Genomic DNA, 23,184 nt, shown 5'->3' on the forward strand with positions numbered 1-23,184 from the left:
CCTAATAAGCAACACAAGAGCAAAGCCTCTAATTTCCCCAGCACTGAAAGGCAAATGCACTGACGGGGAATCACCCTCCAGACTTGTCTACTGTTTTTCATCAGTCACTCCAGCCCCGACACACAGGCACGCCACTGTTAGCTGGATGCACAAGGCAGGGCAGTGCGTGGCAGCATGCTCTTCTTCCCTTTCCCTAACTATCTTACACTCACGTATACACACACAGAGTTTCGACTCAGTTCATGGCAACACTCCCCCTGTCTCTGCATCAGTGCACATGACTACACAGATTCCCACTCATGAATATTAATAGCGTCTCATTGATTATTTATGACAGAACGTGTTAGCAGGGAGGGGTGTCATAGCTGCTGCTGATGACAGATGAATATTCACTAATTAAGAAGCAAATGTACTGTGGTTAAACAAAATTCACTTGTGTCAATACCAACTCTGTTTATTAAGGTTAGAGAGACTAAGCTGCATGCATTTCACTCACACTTGTCTCAATTTTTACAGTAATTGTGAGACTAATTCATTAATGGAGGTGGGAAAAGCACAAGTCAAGTCTTATATTAGGTCTCCACCTTATGCAACAGGGATCACAGAATAGATTTAAAATATTTGTAAGCATTTTAGGAGAGTGCCTGTGAAACCTGAGCTGTTGTTGCTAAAAATTTAAACAACAGAAAGGAGAGAATATGAACCCCAATTGCTATACTGATAGCTCCAACTCTGACACTGCCAAATTTAGCCAAAATTCCACTGTACTCATAAAAGGCATAATTCCATAACAATTCATCATAGGATATGTGGAAATGCAAGTGTGCCTGACCTGGTGCTTTTTACATATAGACACACATTTTACTGTTTATTAAATAATCTCACATTCGGGTCACTTTCTTGCATGTATAACAGATTATATTATTATAAGCCAAATTTCTCAGAAACTCACACACCCTCGGACTCCCAGGTATCAACGCTATTATTTTAATGTGTCTTTATATCCAATTTTACCATTTGTAAATAAGATTTTAATAGTGCCACAATTCTCAATGCATGTAGAAAGGAAAAGATGCATTTAAAATGAAACTAAACCCACAAGTTAAATATTAAGGCCAATGAAAATCACATATAACTCAAGGCTGACATTAATTCCTGTACTGTACATCATATAATCCAATGATAGTTATGCAAGATAAAAAGCCCAAGTCATAACAAAACAGGATAGAAGAAGCAAAAGTTTCTTTTTATTTTTTTTAATCTATACTTTCTCAGCAACTTTTCTCATAAAGAACTATATCAAGTGCTTGTTTCAAAACATCTTTAATCTGGAGAGGATAGCAGGTGGGATCCGAAGCAGAAATAATTACTTGGAAAACAATGAAACCAGTTAAGATTAACACTGGGCCCTAAAGAGTTGCATTTACTAAGAAGCCATGTATAGCTACTAGGTTTTTTTGGGTGCAGTTTCCTAAAAGTGCTTTGTCAAACATTTAAAATCAATAACAGGAAATGATTCTAATGAGCACTAATTGATAAGAAATTGGCTTTGCATCTAGCAGCACCTCAAACACCAGCAACACTGGGGAGCAAGCAGATCAACAATCATGTGCTGCTTATCAGTTCAGCCCCTTGGGATATAATAATCCAATTTCCTGGGCCCTAATTTTACCTAATACACAGGATAAGAGCCAAGCAGAGAAAGCTAAAGGAAAAACTGGACCACTGCTGCACACTGCACAGTAGTAAAGTTTGCTAGAACCTCTAGGTAAATTACAAATAGGTTGAGACTAAATCTTAATTAAATTTCATCTCCTTTAATAAATGTGTGGAGTCAGGAAGAATCAAATAATGACCAATAATAGAGCAAGCTCTTCACATACCAGCTTCTAGCACTGTTCTAAAACAGAACAGTAAAATTAATTTTCATTTGGTGGAAGAACCTGAGCAGGCAGGTTTGGTTATGAATTTCCTACAAAGCCCAAGAATTTCAAAGACGAACCATGGAGGCAGGTTCATCATTGTTAGAAAGAATCAGCCTCTGTTCTACTCCTCCACACTCACATGAAATGCTGTTCATGCTGAGAGGTTTAAACCCATGCAGCAAACATCAACTCAATCTTTGAAGGTTTATATATTGAGAGGTGCAGAAAGATTCTCAGATGTGTAAATTTTGAACTTAAGAAAGTCAGATCAATGAACAAGACAACAGTCATGCAAGGACAACCATGCCATCTTTCGATGAAAGTGTTCTCTTCTTCCACTCATGCAACTTCTTCCTCTGACACATAACACAGTTTGAAAGCTAAACTACATTATTGAAAGGAAATACTATTTACCCTGCTATATTTTTGATAGTTTCTTAAAATTAGTTCTTAAGAAAACAAGGCAAAAAGGACATATTATTACAAGATTCCAGTTATACACAAGAAACAACAACAAAAACCAATAGACAAAATAAGCAAAGGAAAGATACAGTTAAGCTTTCAGCAGTTTCCCCTTACAGCGTCTATTTTATTTTGTTCTTTCTCTGGTTTTGTTTACTTCTCTGGAGATAACATAAGCTTCTCCATTAATTGATCAAGTGCCTGTCTTCTGCTCACACAGAGTAAAAAGGTTCTATCTTCTGCTTCTGCAGCCACTAATGGACACAGTCTGAAGGGCTGAATAGATTTATTAGAGAAGAAAAGGTGTATTTCCAGGTTCCTGAGCTCCATCTAAATATGCAAATTTGATCTTACATGTTGTCAAAATACTATGTGCAGCATAGAATGGCATTCAAGGCAAAACTTGGTGGAACTATTAACTAAAAAGAAGTATGTGATGTGCTTTGGCCAATTTGAATTTGACATTGCTAAGAAAGCAATTTCTTACTTTCCCTCTTCCTCATCGTTATTGCCCTCCAACTTTTTGTAGCTAAAGGGATCAAAAAGGTAAAAAAACATAATCAGGTTACTTTTATTTTATATGTAATTAATAGATATTTCAATAACATAATATTTCAATTGCTTTTCTTAATTGTGGAGTTCTTTATGATCATTGCCTACAATTTAAAATTACCATAAAAATTAATATCATAATTAACAGTCAAATCAGCAATCAATAATGCAAACAGAGTTTCATTTTAAGAGAGTTACAACAAAAAATGTCAACATTTTCAAACAACATGCCGTTGCTTAGGTCCCCTAATTAATTTTAAGTATCTAGGAGATGACTTACATTTGGTATATAGTCACCTCACTGAGGTACAGCAATGTCTAATTATAAGCACCCATGCTTGAAAATGTATCATTGCAAAAAATTCAAGACAATGACACTGCAAATTAAAGACCACTCACTCGTTTATATCTTCTTTATCACACAGCTAAAAGACACAGAGTAAAATATAACATTCATTTTACGTGAGGAGAGTGAAGCTGTTGGTCCAAACTCAGTGAAGCATATGTGGAATTCCAAGTTTTCTTTGCAAGCCCTTGAATTCACACTGTCCTCCTGATGTACCAACCCCACAGCATTTACTATATAAATTTTGAGGAATTCCCAGAAATCTGGCTCACAAAACAGATGGCAATGCAATTTATAGTCTAAGGGCTGCATAGCTGTAAAACAGAAGTATCATAAGAAAAATGGAGCTGGAGAAAGCTTTAGCATATCCCCAGTGTTCTGAGCAAAGGCTTGAACTCATAAAGTTTAACCTCAATCTGGGAAGATCTTTTAGTCCATTGGGATATTTAATGTTTTTCATAAAGCCTCAGCTGCTGGAATCAGGTGATCTGCATCAGTCAGTTTGCATATTAGAAAAACAAGGAATCTTCCAGACCTATGATTGCAGAGAAAAACTTAAAAACCTTCAGTAAATATAACCTAAGACTCAGAATTTGCATATAACCTAGCCAGCTTGAACTCTAAAATAACATATTGTATGTATTAACCAGTAGGCTAAACAAAGGTGAAAACCATGGAAGTACAAAGTCATTTAAATGGGCTTAGGCTTTGATAAAATGGATTTTTGCAAATATAATAGACTAGAAAATCTTACCACAATCCCTAAAAGGTAGATACATGAAAGTCTCACTCAAATGTCTTACAAAAGCACTGTGTGTTTTCTGCAGTCATCAGAGCATAATTAAAAATGCATGAACACTAAAACTAAGAATTTGTGTCCATGACAAAATGCAATACTCTCTGGAACATTAATTTAGGAAAGATATTTGCTTAATCTCATATTCTTTACCACAGCTACCAAGATTTCATGCACTGGTCAAAGTCACAGCAAAATTAAAGGTGGCAAGAGAAGAGGCAGGACATGGAATTCCTATGTTCTGTATTTCCCAGGAGGACTGTAATTTCTCTGAGGACTAGACCTGCCTGACTGTAAATCAAATGGGCTCCATAAGCAGAATTTTCCATTGGGCTCAAATGCCCCCTGGAAGGCAGAGAGCACCCATAACATCATATTACACAAGTCCAGTCTATTGATATCTATTGATTGTCTTTCCCATCCATGATTAAATTGACATGGGATCTGTGGGATCCTATGGGATTTATGGGATTCCTTGTCCAAAATGCAAATACCTGTCTAAAGGGAAATGGAAAGGAAGCACATGATGAATCCTCTCTGCCATGACTGCTTAGAATGCAAGTTCTACTTGTTCTTTTTATTCTATACAGGAAAAAAAAAAATAACCCTCCTGTTTTAACCCATTTATCTATCAATACAATGTGAATGAGCCGGCTAGCATTCTTTGGGAAAAGTACAATTCCTTTACCACATTTGCTAGCCAAACTTCAGGCTGCTCAGAGACTTTTTTCTCATTTCTTTCTCAAAGTGTCGTCCAGGATGCTTTTCCCCATGGTTTTAACTCTGAGTGGCTTCCTTATCCCCCTTAAACTGGTGCTTAAATAATTAGGAAACAGTTGCATAAAATCAAATGATGCCTAATACTGAATTTTAAGGCCTTAGGAATACATAAAGGTTGGAGTCAGGACTTGGTTAACATCTTCTGGAAGGACTGTGACTTTCTCTTAATTTCTCTATCTCATTAGTTAGTTATAAGGAAACCATCTCACACACCTTCACTTTTTTTTAAACCATACGATCATGTGAAACCATGCTGATGGCTCTTAACTGACTGGAGAGTTTTAACGCTATGGAATACACAGAGTAGAATTACTCATATATAAGCTTGAAATGATTTAAAGTAAAAAAGAATTAATCAGGATAGTCAAACCTAAAGTGTATGAACAAATTTGTGGGTAAAAAACTCTGATTATAGATAAATTTAGATGTGAAGTCACATGTCAATAAACATTAAGGGAACACTACTAAAATATTCAGTCATGGTCTCTAAAGTAACTATATCTACTCAGAAAATAGATTTGGAGTTGTGGATAGTTTCCTTGAATTGCCTGAGGAAAAGACTAACAATGGAGCAGGAACTACTGAAACTGCACAAACACCAGAAATATCCATATTTTATCCATACAGTCAGCAGTCCTGGTCTTTCCATCTCTAAATCATTTAAAGAAAATGGAAGAGCTGTGAAGCACAAATGAGAAAAACAGATAATAGTTCACTTTCCCTGCACCTTCTGTCTTTATATGCATTCTCCTGATACAGAACAAATTCCTTCCCACATTACACAATGAAATAATAAGATGATACATTTAAAACAACTAAAGAAAGTCTGTATTTTTTTTTCCAATAAATTTGACAGTGGAATGCATTACTGAACCTCAAAGGAAGCAAAAAACAGAAAAGAGTTCAGAAAAGGTATTAGAAAATTCTGCAACAGATAACTGCTCAGTAGTCATCTACCTTCTTAGGAAGCCCATAATTCACCGACTCCTGGGAGCTATGAGAGATAGAACAGCTCTGAGATTTCCCTCCATGCAGCCCCTTGCTGATAGCTTGCCTGTGTTTATTATTCTCCTCTTCAGAAATCTAATACTGGCAACATGATCTCTTTACTTTTTCAATTTTAATGCTCAAAATTTACCAGTTCTTGCACAAAAAGCTAGAATATCTCTTCAACTGAAAGTTCCTTAGCTAACGTTAGCTGCTAATACAACAGAGTCCAACAGCGTAATGATCCCATAATGACTCTGAACTTCAAACACATCTATAAAATTACATTTTATTATTGTCCTAATCAGTTTCAAAGCTTTTCAAGCTACATCTGTTTCAAAATTTATTAAAAAAATTAATAAATAAAAAAGATTTTTTCCAACAGCTGAGGATTATATATGACTTTTTTTGGCCTGCGTGAGAAAAAAATAAAGACCATTTAAAAAAAAAAAGACCAAGTTCAGGCCCAGATCAAACAACGTCAAATATCAATGAAAAGCCTCAATGAGAAACTGAACTCACAGTACAAAATTAATTCAAGTTCTGAAGCTGCAGGGACTGGTTCAGAGGACAAGAGCAGTGGTAAGGAACTCCTTGGCTCTGTTCTTTCCTCTGATACCCACTTCATTAGAAAAGCTCTTCCTTTTTACATTCTTATAAAGTAACACCAGCCTTGCAAAGGCATCAATTCAATAAGCCTTTTAAGGCTTCACAGAGCTTTTCAAATAATGTATTATGGAGGCCTGTTACACCCATCCAAGATCTGCTGAGGCCACCCTTGCAGTCTCCAGCACTCAAATATAATTAACATATCTTGTGTAGTTTCTCAATTAAAAGTTTTAAGTTTCATCCTGCTAATCAGTATGGAAGTACAAAATGAAAAATTACTCATGACTTGAGAAAGTCTCTTACTGAAAGGCCCTTTGAGTGTAAGTGCCATTAGCTCAATAAATCTACAAGAGTAATTTTGGTACACCCGAATATTTAAAAAGTGAAGATGCTGAGAACAGTTTGTCATGAATATCACACAACCAGTACAGAGACCCATTTACCAACACGGACATGCCACTGCTCACTTTCAAAGCTCATACAGGTGACAGTCTGGAAAAACTGTCAAGGGATACAGCAGTAAAATAGATAATTCTGTCTTGTCCCATATAAATGGCCTACTGTGCCTTAGAAAAACCAGGGTTAGGGAAGTTTTCATAGCCTTGAATGGATTTTCATGGTATTGAAGCTAAAAAGAAGAGCTGTATTGAATCAGGCCATAAAAGCAGCTGCTTTTCTCCTCTACCAAAATATAAAGATGTTGTAATACAGCTGTCAGAAGTTAACATTACTATAGTAAAAAATTTTTTTGTAACACAGATACGAGCTATGTCTCTAAAGAAGGAGTTAGACAGAGGGGATTTGGATGCTTGTGTGTAACTAATCATGACTTCATCACCCTAAAGACAGTATTAGGTGGTGAATGTGATAGGATGTTAAACCTGGCTTCCAACACACACTTGACAGAATGATGGATGCAGGAGTACACCACATAATGCTGCAGGAGGAACTGCCCACACTACTCCCACGTCTGTCAGCTAGTCAGACTAGCTGGGTTTGGTTTAGACTGGCTAGTTTGATCTAAAATAGTAATTTGAACTACAGCCAACTCTGTTTGTTGATAGTCACTGACCACCATAAAAACACCATTAATTCTGTTGCCATCAGCAAATGCTTTGTAATGATTTAAAACGAATGCAGCTTCCTCTTTAAAATCCCCACAGCATCAAAGGTTTACTTTGTACCCTCTTTGGGCTTTCTAAAGCTTAAAATCACTGCCAGTGCAGCTGCTTTCTAGGATCATTAGGTAAATGTCCCGGCAAAGCCCAATCAACCTGGCTTTAGTTACCTTACCTTCTGCTCTAGATGAAAATTAATGTTATTAGATGTGTCTTTCCCTGAAAATTGCTGGTGTTTGGTTACTGTGGCAGCTGTCAGGGAAGTGCAGGGGTCTTTCTGCTGGATGCTAACCTGGCAGGCTGCCTGGGCACAAGCCTGGTCCTGGCCCCGTGCCAGCCAGCCCACCCGTGTCAGGGTGCCCCGAGCCCCGCAGCACACCAGAGCTCAGCCTTGCCAGTGTGCCCTGCCAAACCCTGCAACACTCACCCATCAACAATCAGTATTGTCAGCTATGAACTCAGGTATAAGGAGTTAGGAAGAAAAATGCAGAAAATGTAAAAAAACTCCTGCAGACCTTCATGGATGGATACAAATGAAATCTGGTTGATTTGATGCCTCTTTTCCTTCTGTTTTGATGTCTTGTGGAAAAGAAATTAGCATAGCAAATCCTGCTTTATCTCTGAACAAGTTTTCAGATTCTGAACCCCTCTCCTTTTCTCTAGAATAGAACAGCCAAAATGAAGATCTTGTCAGCTTCAGAGGGGAGATTTGTCACACATCAGTGGTTTGCAGGGGGGGGTGCCCACACAGCCCTTGCTGCCTGGCCACAGGGACACCACTGCCACCCAGCCTCTGCTCAGCTGCTGCCACCCCTGTGCTGTGCTTCAGCCTTACTGCAGCTTGCCAGGACTCCTGGATTGTCTGAGCCCTCTGGACAGGGGCATTAAAATCTCTTTTCGAACATAGCTTCCTAAGATAGCCAAAGGAGAATATAAAGTGGAGGGAAAGAATTCAATCACATTACAGTTAAAGAATGGTGCAAATTACAGTGAAGCACTTGTATTTAGCATAAAAAACATATGAAACAATACAAACATCAAGATCACTTAATAGAAACCCTCAGGTGGGAAGCCAGAATTATAGAGGCAATGGTCTCATTCATTTTGCCAAGACAGAAGCAGACAAAAACCATCACCATGCTGTGAAGAGCCGCTTAGCACCCTTCCTCAACAGGAACTATCAATTGAGGAAATAGTAGCAATACCAGTGCAATTCATCTGGGATTAAAGTCCGTCCCAATTAAACTTTTACACAGTGAAAACGTTCTCTCAGACGTTTTCAGTTTTGCATTTCAAAATATGCCCTTCTTGAAATACATGCCCAAGCTCCATAATGTATTTTGGTGTCAATATCAGTCATACATAAAAATAAAGCAGAGTTTAGACCAGAGAAATGTGGTGGAAAATGAAACAAAAATCTCCTGTTCCAGGGATCTTTGCTTTGTAATTATCTACTGATGCTCTCCAGTACTAGTGCTGGGAAAAGCATTATCTTTAAGGATCTCTTCCAACCCAAAGCATTCTGTGATTCTGCAGTTTCTCTCAACTTTCCTTACTAGGAAATACCCACCATGCTTTGTCCAACAGTGCAGTAAGCACCCTCAGTACCCTCATACATTACCAACAGCAAAAAATGCTATTTCTTAAAAATCATAAAATAAAAATATATATTTGCAGGATAGATATTTTAGGAGACACTGTTTGGAATTCTCTGCCTCAAAAGGTTCAAAACCACTTGTACAGTCTTTCTCAGCTCCCTCAGTAAGGCAGGTCTTGTGCTTGTAAGCGTTTAAAGATGCTCACAGGAAGGCACATGCCTTCCCTGAGTCCCCACACCTACCAACTTGCCTGCCCAGACTAAAGCAGCCTGCTGCAATATAGAAATGGAGAAATGTAATATCATATACTCTAGAGCCAATTTCTGTACTACTGAACCATGTATTTCAAAGGAAAAACAAGGGGCCTCAGGCCAGGTGGGCAGCTCCAGTGGCTAAATCTGTTCACATTTGTATTTGCCTATATTAAGTCAGACCCCACATTTTCAACTTGTCTTCAGAGAGGAGAATGAGACACTTTCATTTACTACAGGGGAGGAAGTAACATCTCTGAAAAAGGAATTAACTTATCAAACTAGGCAGCACGTATGTGAGTGCTCACGCCGGAGGTAAAATCAGTGTATTTCCAAAACTCACTTGTGTTTTTTTACAGAATTAAACTTTGTATCTTATAAAACAGAAAGATCTTTTAATAAAAGAGGAAATATTTAACCTTCTCAAAGTCAATGCCTATTCTCTTCTCTATGACTCCTCCTGCAAAGATGTGAAACAAATCACATGAAAAGAAAGGAAAAAAAAGGGAAAAAAATCGAGGATTAGGAAAGGGTGAGTGCTTTTTCTGCAAGACCTTTGCATCTACTCTGAATATGTTTCATTTCTATTCAGTTCTTGTGCAGGACACTAGGATTATATGTATCAACTTAATTCAGTGATAAGAAAATCCTTACTATAAATCCTACCATGTGCGACAAATCTGTCAAGATCTTGATTATCAAAACAAATGAACAGGCAGTAAAATGTGACATACATAGCATACACTTTACATGATAAATTAGCCCTAGCACAACTGACACACATACTGTAAGGGGATGTTAAGGTTGCTATGGCAAGCAATGTTTTTCCTTCCCCAGCATCTCAGTCACAAGTTTTCTGAGTCAATGACTTCTAGCCAAAGACAAAAAAAAAAAAAAACTGTAGTTAAACATTATCTGCATATCTGTCCCACTGTGGTCTCCTTCAAAAGTTACTGCCTTCAGAGTGACCTCACCCTGTCACTGGAGTCACCAGCCAGAAGCCCTAAGGTTGTTATTTGCCCCTTCAGCAGATGTGTTGGGGATTTATTGTAATGCTTTAGGGAGCCCTTAGTGATGGCCAAATAAATAAGGAAACTCATGCAGTGAGCAACAACATTGTCAGCTCAGGGAAAAGAGAGTCCTGTCTCAAACTACAGATGTGAACAGAAATTTAAGTGTTTTAGCTACCAAAAGTTCTGGATGTTATACATTCCTCAGAAATGGGTTGCCATGTAAGAACTGAGGTTTTTTCAGAAACATTCCCACTTTCGGTTGAAAATAAAATTGTAGGGGAAAACCCCAAACCAATGTGATTTCAGCACACTTCTCATCCAAAATTGAGTTTGGAAGTACTAAAGCAGAAAATTAGGGATACATCTAAAGAAATGGAGTAAACCCCAGTGAGAATTTAGTAAAGCTATCTAGTACAGCTATTTCTGTTAACAAGACATGACAATGCACCAAGAGCTCTCCTGCACAGAGACCAAAACACTGGAGAGAATATATTCCTGACACAAGGTGTTCAGAACCTACATCACCCTTGCTTCAAAAAAATACAAATCTTATGCAGTAAGCCAGCTGACAGCTCCACTCCTTACTTCTCCCAGAAATCCACCAGAAATTCAAATTACATTAGCTTCTCCTAGCTTTCTTAACAAAACTCATAAACAATGCTGTTTATGAGCAAACATTGACCTCAGAGGATGTGTCAAATGATCAACAACTCTATTTAGCTGCTAATTTCTGTGATTACAGTGTCTTTTTTCTTTTAAGTTATAACATACATATATTGATCACCAGCAGACCCAGCTATGACCAGATCAAAATCACCATGGGAAATGTTCAAGTTTTAGTATGTCTAGGAAGGACTGTAAAGGCACTTGTGTTATCTTTCTACTGGTTACTGTAGTTCATTGTATAAGCATTTTGTAAAAGGTTACAATTCAACTGAAAAAAATGAACCATTTAGGTGCTTTTCTGAACAGCGCTTTCCTAATGGCAAGTGATAAAATAAGAATGAGAAGCAAAGATCTTGAAAAACTGCCATCCTCAGCAAGTTTGTTTAAACCCTCTCTGTACTGTAGGTAAAGATATATATATAAAGGTCTATTTTCTGCTTGAAAATACTTTTCATTCCTTCAGGTACAAGAAGAAGAGCAAACAATTCTACACAATTAAAAGAGGTGATCTAAAAATAATTAAATTTAACTTGTACCAAAAGAACCCAGGCAGTAAAATTTCTTACATAACAACAGCAGTCAAGTTTCACATTGAGTTTTTCATACAGAGGTATCAAAGTACCTCATAAAATCAAGTAAAGCTATCACCATTTTATAATGTGATAATTTTATAATGAACAAATCTAGCAACTCGTGACACTGAAATATAACAAATAATTTTCAAAATTTAGCACCAGTGTAAAAAATACCAGGAAACCCCATAGTGAGGCAGCTGCCCAGCACCAGGCAGGTGATGGCACACACACCAGAGGATGGCATCTAATGAGCTGTTTGGGATAACAAAACCATTTTGAGATTTTTATATACATTGCAAAGAAACAAAACCAGTATAATATTAAATCCGACCTTGAATGACAAACTCTTTGAGGGGAGCTCCTACAATAAGCTGCAATGAACACATAAAATTCATATCAGCTTCCAGCCTGCAACACAAACCTATGCAATTTTATCACACTTTTCCCTTTCCTTCCTTTAATGTATGGTGAGATTTTAATTTTGCATATTCTGCTCCATATTTCCTTTTTCCTACTCCCCACATGAATTCCATGCCTTGCCACAGCTCTGCTTTTATCTCCCAATTCATCCATTCATGACTCCAAACAGTTCCCTCGTGCTGTGCACAGATTTTGTTCATCATGTACTGCTCCTTTCCAGCTCTTCTCTACTGAGGAGAGGTTCGGAGAGGAGAGGAGAGGTTCGGAGAGGAGAGGTTCGGAGAGGAGAGGTTCGGAGAGGAGAGGTTCGGAGAGGAGAGGAGAGGTTCGGAGAGGAGAGGTTCGGAGAGGAGAGGTTCGGAGAGGAGAGGAGAGGTTCGGAGAGGAGAGGTTCGGAGAGGAGAGGAGAGGTTCGGAGAGGAGAGGTTCGGAGAGGAGAGGTTCGGAGAGGAGAGGAGAGGTTCGGAGAGGAGAGGTTCGGAGAGGAGAGGTTCGGAGAGGAGAGGTTCGGAGAGGAGAGGAGAGGTTCGGAGAGGAGAGGTTCGGAGAGGAGAGGAGAGGTTCGGAGAGGAGAGGTTCGGAGAGGAGAGGTTCGGAGAGGAGAGGAGAGGAGAGGAGAGGAGAGGAGAGGTTCGGAGAGGAGAGGTTCGGAGAGGAGAGGTTCGGAGAGGAGAGGAGAGGAGAGGAGAGGAGAGGAGAGGTTCGGAGAGGAGAGGAGAGGTTCGGAGAGGAGAGGTTCGGAGAGGAGAGGAGAGGTTCGGAGAGGTTCGGAGAGGTTCGGAGAGGTTAGGAGAGGAGAGGAGAGGAGAGGAGAGGAGAGGAGAGGAGAGGAGAGGAGAGGAGAGGAGAGGAGAGGAGAGGAGAGGAGAGGAGAGGAGAGGAGAGGAGAGGAGAGGAGAGGAGAGGAGAGGAGAGGAGAGGAGAGGAGAGGAGAGGAGAGGAGAGGAGAGGAGAGGAGAGGAGAGGAGAGGAGAGGAGAGGAGAGGAGAGGAGAGGAGAGGAGAGGAGAGGAGAGGAGAGGAGAGGAGAGGAGAGGAGAGGAGAGGAGAGGAGAGGAGAGGAGAGGAGAGGAGAGGAGAGGAGAGGAGAGGAGAGGAGAGGAGAGGAGAGGAGAGGAGAGGAGAGGAGAGGAGAGGAGAGGAGAGGAGAGGAGAGGAGAGGAGAGGAGAGGAGAGGAGAGGAGAGGAGAGGAGAGGAGAGGAGAGGAGAGGAGAGGAGAGGAGAGGAGAGGTTCGGAGAGGAGAGGTTCGGAGAGGAGAGGTTCGGAGAGGAGAGGTTCGGAGAGGAGAGGTTCGGAGAGGAGAGGTTCGGAGAGGAGAGGTTCGGAGAGGAGAGGTTCGGAGAGGAGAGGTTCGGAGAGGAGAGGAGAGGTTCGGAGAGGAGAGGAGAGGTTCGGAGAGGAGAGGAGAGGAGAGGAGAGGAGAGGAGAGGAGAGGAGAGGAGAGGAGAGGAGAGGAGAGGAGAGGAGAGGAGAGGAGAGGAGAGGAGAGGAGAGGAGAGGAGAGGAGAGGAGAGGAGAGGAGAGGAGAGGAGAGGAGAGGAGAGGAGAGGAGAGGAGAGGAGAGGAGAGGAGAGGAGAGGAGAGGAGAGGAGAGGAGAGGAGAGGAGAGGAGAGGAGAGGAGAGGAGAGGAGAGGAGAGGAGAGGAGAGGAGAGGAGAGGAGAGGAGAGGAGAGGAGAGGAGAGGAGAGGGAAAAATAAACCAGAATACCAGGGCCACAGGTTTAATTGATTCACCCTGCTTTAGAAGTCAGTCTGATCAATGCTATTTCACACTCTCCAGTGAAACCTTTACTCATCTAACCTCTGACTAAACACAGATTCATCAAAGCAGCACCGGGGGAGGCAATATTTATCCTTTGCAACACACAGGGAATGTCTTGTTACAATTTCCTCCTGGCTTTCCTCTTCTATTAGGAGAGGAGGGGAAGAAGGAATGGGAAGGAGGACTTGCACAGCCAAAGTGAGTGCCAGCACTGGAAACTGATGTTGTGTATTTATCCACTCACATTAAGTATGGAAGAGGCAGTCACAGTTCGTATTCCCTTGGCACTCTTGAAATTCTTTTCCTTTCCATCTTCCAGAGGGTGACAGAAAATAGCAGTAACTGACAAATGCTGGGGAAAGCACAAGACCTAACCAATAAATATTATATGCATCCATATCTCTAACACTCTCCTTTAAGTCTAAACAAAGTAAATACGAGAATCCCCATAGGGAGTCATGGGAGCTGCCAATTCCTTTCAGAAAGGCAAATAAATTAATTTTCTTGATGCTTCCCTACATTACTTTAATAATCTGAATAAAAGCTCCCAGCTAGTAACACAGAAGAACATGTTCATTTGTACACACAAGCCAGCTTTTCCCATGTCAAATGCCCAGGTGTGAAGGGAGGTAATGGCTGAGGCTGTGGGAGCATTGCCCTGGCAGTTCCCACACTGGAGGCACTCAGCAGATGCTCACAAAGAAATAAGGCTACATCATCCTGCCACATAGGGGAGAAGATTACTTATATAAAAACTGATGTCTAGAAGGATTCCTATTTGAACCTGGTGTGAAAAGTTACTTCTACCACTTCAAGCACCTACTTGTTTCCTCTCCAGCCATCTGCTCTTACTCTTTCTTAGCTTGCTGTCTGGATGTACTTTTCTCAAGGGCAGCGTCTCATTTCTATTCAATGGTGGGGCTTTTGCTGACTCCTTTAATGCCTTCTCAATACAGACTAGATTGTTTTTCCATATGAAGTCAAAGAAAGGTTGAACCACATCACAGCTTGGCTATTGTCAATCCTGCCAGCTGTTGATTGAATATTTCAATATTGAGCAGTTTTGCTGAGATAATATATTTTTAATCACTTCCTATTTAAGGTGCTCACCTTCACCACCAGAGACTCAGACATTAAAACCTTATCTGTCACTCTTTCCTATCATTGTCCCTGCTTCCATAGCCCGTACCTTAACTTTCTTAACTTCTTTTTTTAGCTCCTCTTTACTTGATTTTTTTAAAAAAGAGGAATGTAACATTCTTCCCCTCGCTTCTTTCTTCTGCTCTTTATGAAGCTCTTTAACTTGAGCATAAATATTCTCTTTTTTTCCTATGTCAGACTTGTAGGATCTCATTCCTATACGTCGATAAATCTGTTTCCTTCAGGGATTCCTTCTTCATCAGGTCCCTCACAATGAAATCTTGCCTCCCCCTCTGCTAAAACTGAGTTCTGAGTTTTTCAACAGATCTGTAGTGAGCAGCAACCTCCTGAACCTCTCTCTTCTCTGAACCCAGTACATTGGAGAACATGAAAGAAACAGGCCTCTTCTTCCAAACAGATCTATTCCAGGAATTTTTTTTCTAAACCTGACAGATCACTGGAATACAAGCCAATCTAAACTTAAACAACAAACGGATGATTTTAGAGACTTAACTAGCACAACTCAGAGCCTGAGGATTAGCACCTGCAGGTATTTCTGATGACTTGAGCAACTGGAAATGTTTTCATGGAGAACACACGGTGAGCCTGTAACTGAATGTGCTGTAATCAAACAAGTCCTCAAACGCTGAGAGCAAGTGCTTACCTCAAGAAATCATAGTAGGGCATCAAATAATGAAGCGTTTGGAGTCACCACCCTGAGTACTTGCAGTTCGACCTCTGGGTGCAAAAGGAGAAGGATGGTTTGCCTTCTCATTTCCCATACTAATACCTAAGGTATCACTTCACATAATTACCAAGTACAACATTTGCAAAATGAACCACAAATCTCCCTTCAAAAAGCACGTGCTTTTGCAGAAACCCATAAAAACTGACCTGATTATTCACCACATTCCCCAGCACAAACTACCCAAAGCTCCGGCCTGTGGCCCTGCACACATCTGTCCTGCACTGTGTGCTAATTGAACCACAGACGTGCTGAAACAGTCAGCTGGAAAAGAGCCACCTTATCTTTCTGCTCCAAAAGAATTTTTAAAAGGAAAAGGAAACTCCTGTTGTGAATTATGAGACTGAGAATCCTTCAAATACTGTTAATAGAGTGATAAGAATTACCTTTTATTCAAGTCTGTAATACTCCTATCAGCAAGGGCTTACCCTCTCTTCGTAAACTTCAATTTAAGGTATTTTTTTTATTTCCAGAATTACTTTCCAGAGATACATATTAGCACATTTTTTCAAAACAGATAAACACTGCCAAAATAATTACTAAACACATCTTTCCCTGCAAAGCCAACCAAGGTCTCAGTTCTGAAAACTTGTGTTATTAATGAATGGCACACTGTTGCAAACTAATTGTATGTAAAGTCAATGGGTGCATGTTTAAGAATTTTAATTACTATTCCGTGATTGCTTTATATTCAATACGTAACATAAAGGTAACACAGCCTTTATGATGATAAGCAGTTTAATTAGAAAGCCAAGATAAGAAAAAAATGCCTTTAAGTTACAGAATTTGTTCACACTGGCCATGTGATAACTTGAGTACATAGTTTTCCGTGGTATTTTAAAATATGAAAAGCTAATTCCACCTAAACCTTTGTTTCCTCACACCACTTGAACTGCTTTATCTGCCATTTTCTCCTCTCTCTTATGGGTGTCAACAGCATAGTTTAATTAGATCACAAACCTCAATCTCTGAGCAGGTCCACATGAGCCCCACGCTTCACGGCCAGCGCGAGCCTCCTGGTGAGCTGAGAGCAGCCTGGACTGTGCTGGCCATGGAGCACTCACCCTTTCAGCAAACTGTCTCCGAGGATGGCCATCGATTTCCTAGTTATTATGAACATGAAATTATTGAATGACAGATGATAGAATGTTAGGTCCTACAAGTATTTTCCCAAATGGGTTATCCAGCCAATGTTGCCGTGGCAACGAGGCTGTTTGACAGCGCTTATGACAAAGAAGTGTTTGCTCAGAATTCAGCTACAAAAGAGCTCCTTGCTTCCTACCTTATCCTCCCTGGTTTTATCCAGCATCCCCAGCCTGTGCCTTCAGTTGGCTGCTCCAATACCAGCCAAGGTATGGCATTGCTGCCAGCCTTTTGTCCTCTAGGAGAGCACCCTGCCCATGATGGGACATTGCACTTTTGCCTGAGATCATGTCCATTCTCCTGAGATGAAGTATTAAGTCTGACAGTCCTGAATCCACTGGCAACACAAGTTCTGCATCAGGACACACAACTGAAAACCTAGGAGGAATCATGCTCACAAATCAGCCATTGCCTTGCACAGTTAAAAGTAAATTATTTCTTCACCTGCCAGCCATGACTCTTTGTCTGCTTGGGGGTTTTTTAAGCCCGTTTTCTACTAGCAGGACAATGTCTGAATGCTTTAATATAAAACCCAGCTACCCACCTTCTCCAAGTGCTCTCATATTTATATCTATATATCATATTTCTATCTCAAACTTTCTGATCATTTCAGAAAATGCCTCTCTTTTGAGCTTCTGACTCCCAAAAAATAGCTGTTTTACAAATCCAAATTTGCATGCAATAACAGGTTATTTCAGCTAAATGGGCTCACCGACCTTTTAATTCGTTAATTTAAGTCTGTTTTCCAGAATGACAATGACAGGAGAGGGAATTACTGAAGAATGGCATGAAAAGCTCTGGCTGGTTGCAGCAAAATACCATAAAGCCTCAGCCAGAAAGGTTCATGTGCCTGGGTTTTGCTGCCCAGGTTGGTAACTACTCTTCACCAAACACAGTTACCACCCTTTTCCACTCTGTCTCAGTCCATAATAAATTTTGCTGCGCTTTCTTCCCATGCTGGGTGGAGATGAGCAGCATCTCAGCTGCCATTGCTTGAGTTGAGATAGGTGGATAGGAAAAGATTTATGAAATCTACTTACATTTTCAATAGGCATCAAGTTGCCTTGGCAGAACTTGGAAAAGTACACCTGGGAAAGCTGGAAGTAGGCTCCATTGGGAAAACATAAGTTAAAAATGTGCCTAGATATTTCCTGATATCCTTAATAAATGAGAGGTTTTTTTCTTCCTATCTCCAATAAAAATCTATCCCAAAAGGTGTGGTTTCTGTCAAGATGGAAAAGTACAACTAAAACTCCTTAAAGCACACAGCATTAATGGGGGCAAGTACAGATCAGATTCCCAGGAGAAACTGAGGACTAGTTATGGAGTAAGAAAACTGGGATATGTGTCTGCGATGAAGCTTAAATGTTCAGCCTGTGCAAACTATCTTGTTTCTGTCTGGAAATATTTTAGGTCTTAAAATACTTGTGAGTGCATTAAAAAAAAAATATTCCTGGTACAGCCACATCTGCTCATAGCAGCACTTTTATAGGAGAGCTTCAATTAGAGCTGGCTCTTGATGAGCCTCATCTAGGCTGTGCTGCACAAAGCAATAAACAAAGCCCTGAAAGCACATGGAAAGCTGCAGCTTCATGCTGCCATCAGCCCCCACTGTCATATTTTGTCTCCTTTCATACCCTCCTTCTAGCATAAGCAAAGCTGTAAATGTTTTAGGGCCCTGTGATAGTCCCTGAGAAAAACAGGGAGCATATGTAATGTATTTTCACATGGAAAAAAAAAAAAATGGAGATCCTAATTTCTAAAATGTGCCTTCTGTCCAAACTATACCCTTGACGCTAACTCGGCTGTGATGCAAATCACTTTACAGAGATTACTCAACCATAGATGATTCCAAGGTACCATCAGAAGGGTATTAGTCAACAATTTCTCATGAAGTCCAATTACATGTTTTCTATATAATTCCCTGACTACCCACTAAAATTTTGCTGATATTAGCCCATCTAAAAGGCATTCCAGGGACCAAGAGCACAGATAATATCCATTACAAAACCATTCTGTGGCTTCTGTCAAATCTAAGTTAAATGCCCCGTAGGGACTGGAAAGCTGCTACAAAATTGCAGATTCAGGATCTATATAAAACAAAGACACTATGTCAATATACTCTTCTTTTTAAACAGAGAGAGACATTCAAATATGTGAAGACTGAGATGAAAAGGATGCATCCAATGGCATAATATGCATTGCATTTGAGTTCCACTGTGATATAACTCTGAGGACTTGCCTGGATACCATAGACATAATTGATGTCATCTGGATTTACTCAAAGTTCTCATGCAAATACAAAAGTAGTACTAAATGCATGTAATTATCAACAGGAAAAAAAATGGTACGTTTTTTTTTTGTAAAATCCTTTCCCCTTCTCTCTTTTTAACTAAATTATCAAAACGTGTCCCTTCTGAAGACATTTAAATTACTAGATGGTTCAAGGCACAAGTAATGGATACAAAGCCCCTCACCTGCAGGTCATAAATTTGACTTCAGCCTCAGCTGGTGGTGACTAAACTTTACTACAACCAGACAGCTGTTTAATGTTCTGCCTGAAACAAGCTGGCAGTTTCAGGCTAGTTCCTAGTGGGCAGGTGTTTGCATCATGGAAACACACCACCTTTTTCAATAACACTGTTGGGAGTGTCAGCAAAGAGGCTGGATTGGATTTAGACTTGGGGACTGCGTATGTTCTCCTGAATGAGATTCAAAAAAGCTTTGGCTGCTCTGAGGTTGATGTATAGTGATGAAGAGAAGATATAGAGAGAAACATAAACTGTCACTGATTTCACTGAACTTGTTCTAGGAACAAGATAGGAGTTCTCCACCTTATCGTAAGAAGCCAACTCTTTCATAAATCTTCCAATTCTTATTGAGAGTTCCTTATCTCATATGAATTTTCATATAACAAAGAAAGTATCTGAAAGACTTCAAGGTAGAAGCAAGTCCCTTTAAAAAAAAGACCAGAATTTTAGAGGGGGAGGGGGATCACAAGGGCATTAATTTTGAGTTTTGTACTGCCCTTGTACACTGTTTGCCAAAACAGAAGAGTCAAACTGTGGTTAAAGAAAAAAAGAAACTGGAAAGGAGAAAAACTGTGAAGCATTAAAATAAGTATATTTCTTATTTGTGGGATTTGCAGGGTAACAATTGTTGCTTTATTGATTTATGCTACAAAAACAGTATAAGAGAGTACAGCACTGAAATGAAACTTAACAACGCAAATCGACCTATCTAGTATCCTTAACTGAAATCAGTGCAAGCAGCTCATAGTGTCCCAGAAAGCAGGAGATCAGCTCCAGCAGTTTTTGCTGAAGAGAACTGGCAAGCTGCTCATCAGGATATCCTGATGGAAAACAGCTCCAAATACTTATACACTCTGCTATCTGCCCTTTGACTTCATGTAGAAGGCAGTATGTTGCTTCTGTCAAGATGAGAAATTTTGGGGCCATTCATGGGCTAAAGGAAGAAGAAAGAATGTTACTGGAGCTGTCTGGATACACACCAATTATCCCCATTTGGCTAAGATTTTAGAAGTAAGATTTTCAAGGACATGAAAGAAAATAGTAATTTGATAATGCTTGGCCAAGTTAGTGGAGAAAAAATGTATAGAGAATGTTTTTCAAAAGAGAGATTTAGTGTATTCCTGAAGCTGTTAAGTTGAAAAAAATCACATTGCTAAGTCAGGAAATATGGTGCTAAGGAATATCCCCCCTCTTTTGCTTCACTGAAAGTCAGTTGAACTTATCACATTCGATTGTGACTCTGAAAAGTGAATGAAGAAAGTGAAGGGCTACTTCCCTCAAACACTTCAATTTTAAAATCCTGATTACAGCCTTAGTACAGTGCAATCCTGTATAAACACAGTTGTTTAAAGATAACACTAGTTAACCTTATTTTGCTATGGGTAATCCCAGCAAGCTTTAAAAACAAAAAGAATACATTTGCTCATGAGGCAGAATTTTCCCATAACATAAATAACAATCTGCTGTTAAAAAAACTACTCTGTTTTAAAAGCAATTAAGAAGGGCATTTTCCCCCCAGATTGACTTGTCAATCCTATTAGACCAAATTCTAATTAAGGGTGGAAAAGTGACTATTTTATCTGCCAAATGAAAATAATTTAGTGCGAGTTAATGAGGGCTGGCTTATAACTGATTAGTCATTTTGATTCTGGCTTGTTACAGTGGTAGAAATTACTTTCAAAATATACAGGATCAGCTGTCATTTTCACTCATTTGAAAAACAAACTGAGCTTTCCTTTGTGACCAGATTAGGCAAAAAAATATCTGAAAACAGGAATAAGATAAGATGGCGCAACAGTGTACAGCTAATTTCGAAAATATAAACTACTTTGAATGATAACAATAATATCTCAGCTATTAAGACCTGGCAATCTGTTCTCCGTATTGCACTTTCAACAAGTAGCCTTTGACTAACAAAGGCCAAATATCACTATGAAAGAGGAGAGACAAGCCTCACAAATACTTGCTCTCCTGAGCAGGTCCCCATCACCATTCTACAATGCCACACAGGGATGGTCACATGAAGATTTTTAAAATCAAGTTTATATGTGTCATCAGGTACATTTTTGAAACTAAACTCATTACAATGTGCAAGAGGCAAATGCTGCATGAGAATAACAAACCCTGCTAGTCCTTCATGAATGGATAAGGAGTTACACAGCTGGTTCAGAAGGCATCCCAGGACAGTGGCATTCAGTGCATCAGGACACAGGATTGCAAAAAGCAAAAAGACCTTAAAACCTACTCCTGTTTTATTTCTTATATTCTGGATAACTATGCGGTTGTGTAAGAATTTGCATTTCTCAGTGTCCTGGGGTGACACTCAGTATCACTTGAAACCATTCAAGTCTTTCATAACAGCCAATGTATTCTACTCCTGTGGCATCTCACCTGTCCTTGAGAACCATACAGAAATTGAGTGATGACATTTCACTTTCAACATTTTGTGTAAAGATAAAAAATAATGTCAAACAAAATCCTAAAGCCACATTATCACATGCCTGAAAACTCATCTCATTTTCTCACATGGACACAGGTACCAAAATGATTAATGATTTCTGGCTTCAGAAAAATAAATTAAAAACAATTAAGTCAAGATTGAACCAGTCATTTCACCACCTCAAGAAACCAGATTTATTACTAATTTAGTTCAACTGAAGCAGACAAGTCTTTTCACATAATTGCCACCATTTCAACAAAGTAACTCTTCTACTTGGTCTGTAAAAGTCCCAAAGGCCACAGCATGGTTTACTCTTAACATCAACCACCCCTGAGATATTATTTGGCTGATATTATTCATAGTTAAGTATTTTTATTTTGGAATTGTGATTTTTAGTAGCTGATCTTCTCCAGAATAAAAAAAAAAAAAAAAACAAAACAAAAACAAAACCAAAAACAAAACCTAGAGACTAGAGGTAAGAAAAAAACCAAAACCTCTCTGGGTACTAGGAAGACATCTTTTCAAGATGTTTAGGCTCTTTAAAGTACAGAAACATACTTTAAGTTTCTGAAGTACATGACCAGTTCCTCCTGAACTTTAAACATGTCCCAGCACCTCAATAACTTTGAAATCAGACCACAACAATTAGCTGCTTAAAAAATACAATGGTAACCTAGTAAACAACATTCCAATACTTTAAAATGACAATTGATATTTTACCTGAAACAAATATCATTTGCTCTTGCCCTCTCTCAGCAATGATTCAGTATTTAGATTTTACATTGAAAAACACACAGCCTGCACTTAGTGACATAATACATATGAAACTTTATTCAAAGCAAATCACATGGACAAAAGGAGTTTGTTGGGCTCTTCATTGTACATTTCTATATTCACCTGCACTTCCAGTCTAAAGGCAGCCTCCATAATAAGTCAAAGTTAATGAGCTTGTAAAAGAATCAGAGAAAACTTTGGATGTTTCCTGTAGCCTATTTATATGCAAGCTTCACAAAGATGTAAAATAAAATAATCTAGATCCTTACATAGGACTTCTTTAGGATCCTGGATTGTATTTACATATAATGTTGTATCAAGTTTTTAGTGTTAGACACATGTCCATGATCACCATGATATGGTGCTGTCTGTATGCAGGTCACGCTCAAGGCCATTGTGGCACTCCACTGTACCCCAGAGCAAAGTGCTGAGCAGGGCCATGCCACATGCCCTCCTACCTGTCAGAAATCTCTAACTCCATCTGCTCTAGTCCACCTGCAAGAGAGAAATAAACTTTGCCACCTCAACCAGGATATTTCCTAAGCACCA

General features: G+C 39.4%; 1 protein-coding gene across 1 annotated transcript in view; it reads right to left on the reverse strand.

Annotated features, from left to right (window-relative positions):
- Positions 1–23,184, reverse strand: part of LOC131591912 (PDZ domain-containing RING finger protein 4-like) — a 240,161-nt gene that overhangs the window by 103,475 nt on the left and 113,502 nt on the right. The window lies entirely within an intron of this gene.

The sequence above is a fragment of the Poecile atricapillus genome, chromosome W, assembly GCF_030490865.1.
Source record: "Poecile atricapillus isolate bPoeAtr1 chromosome W, bPoeAtr1.hap1, whole genome shotgun sequence".
NCBI lineage: Eukaryota > Metazoa > Chordata > Aves > Passeriformes > Paridae > Poecile > Poecile atricapillus.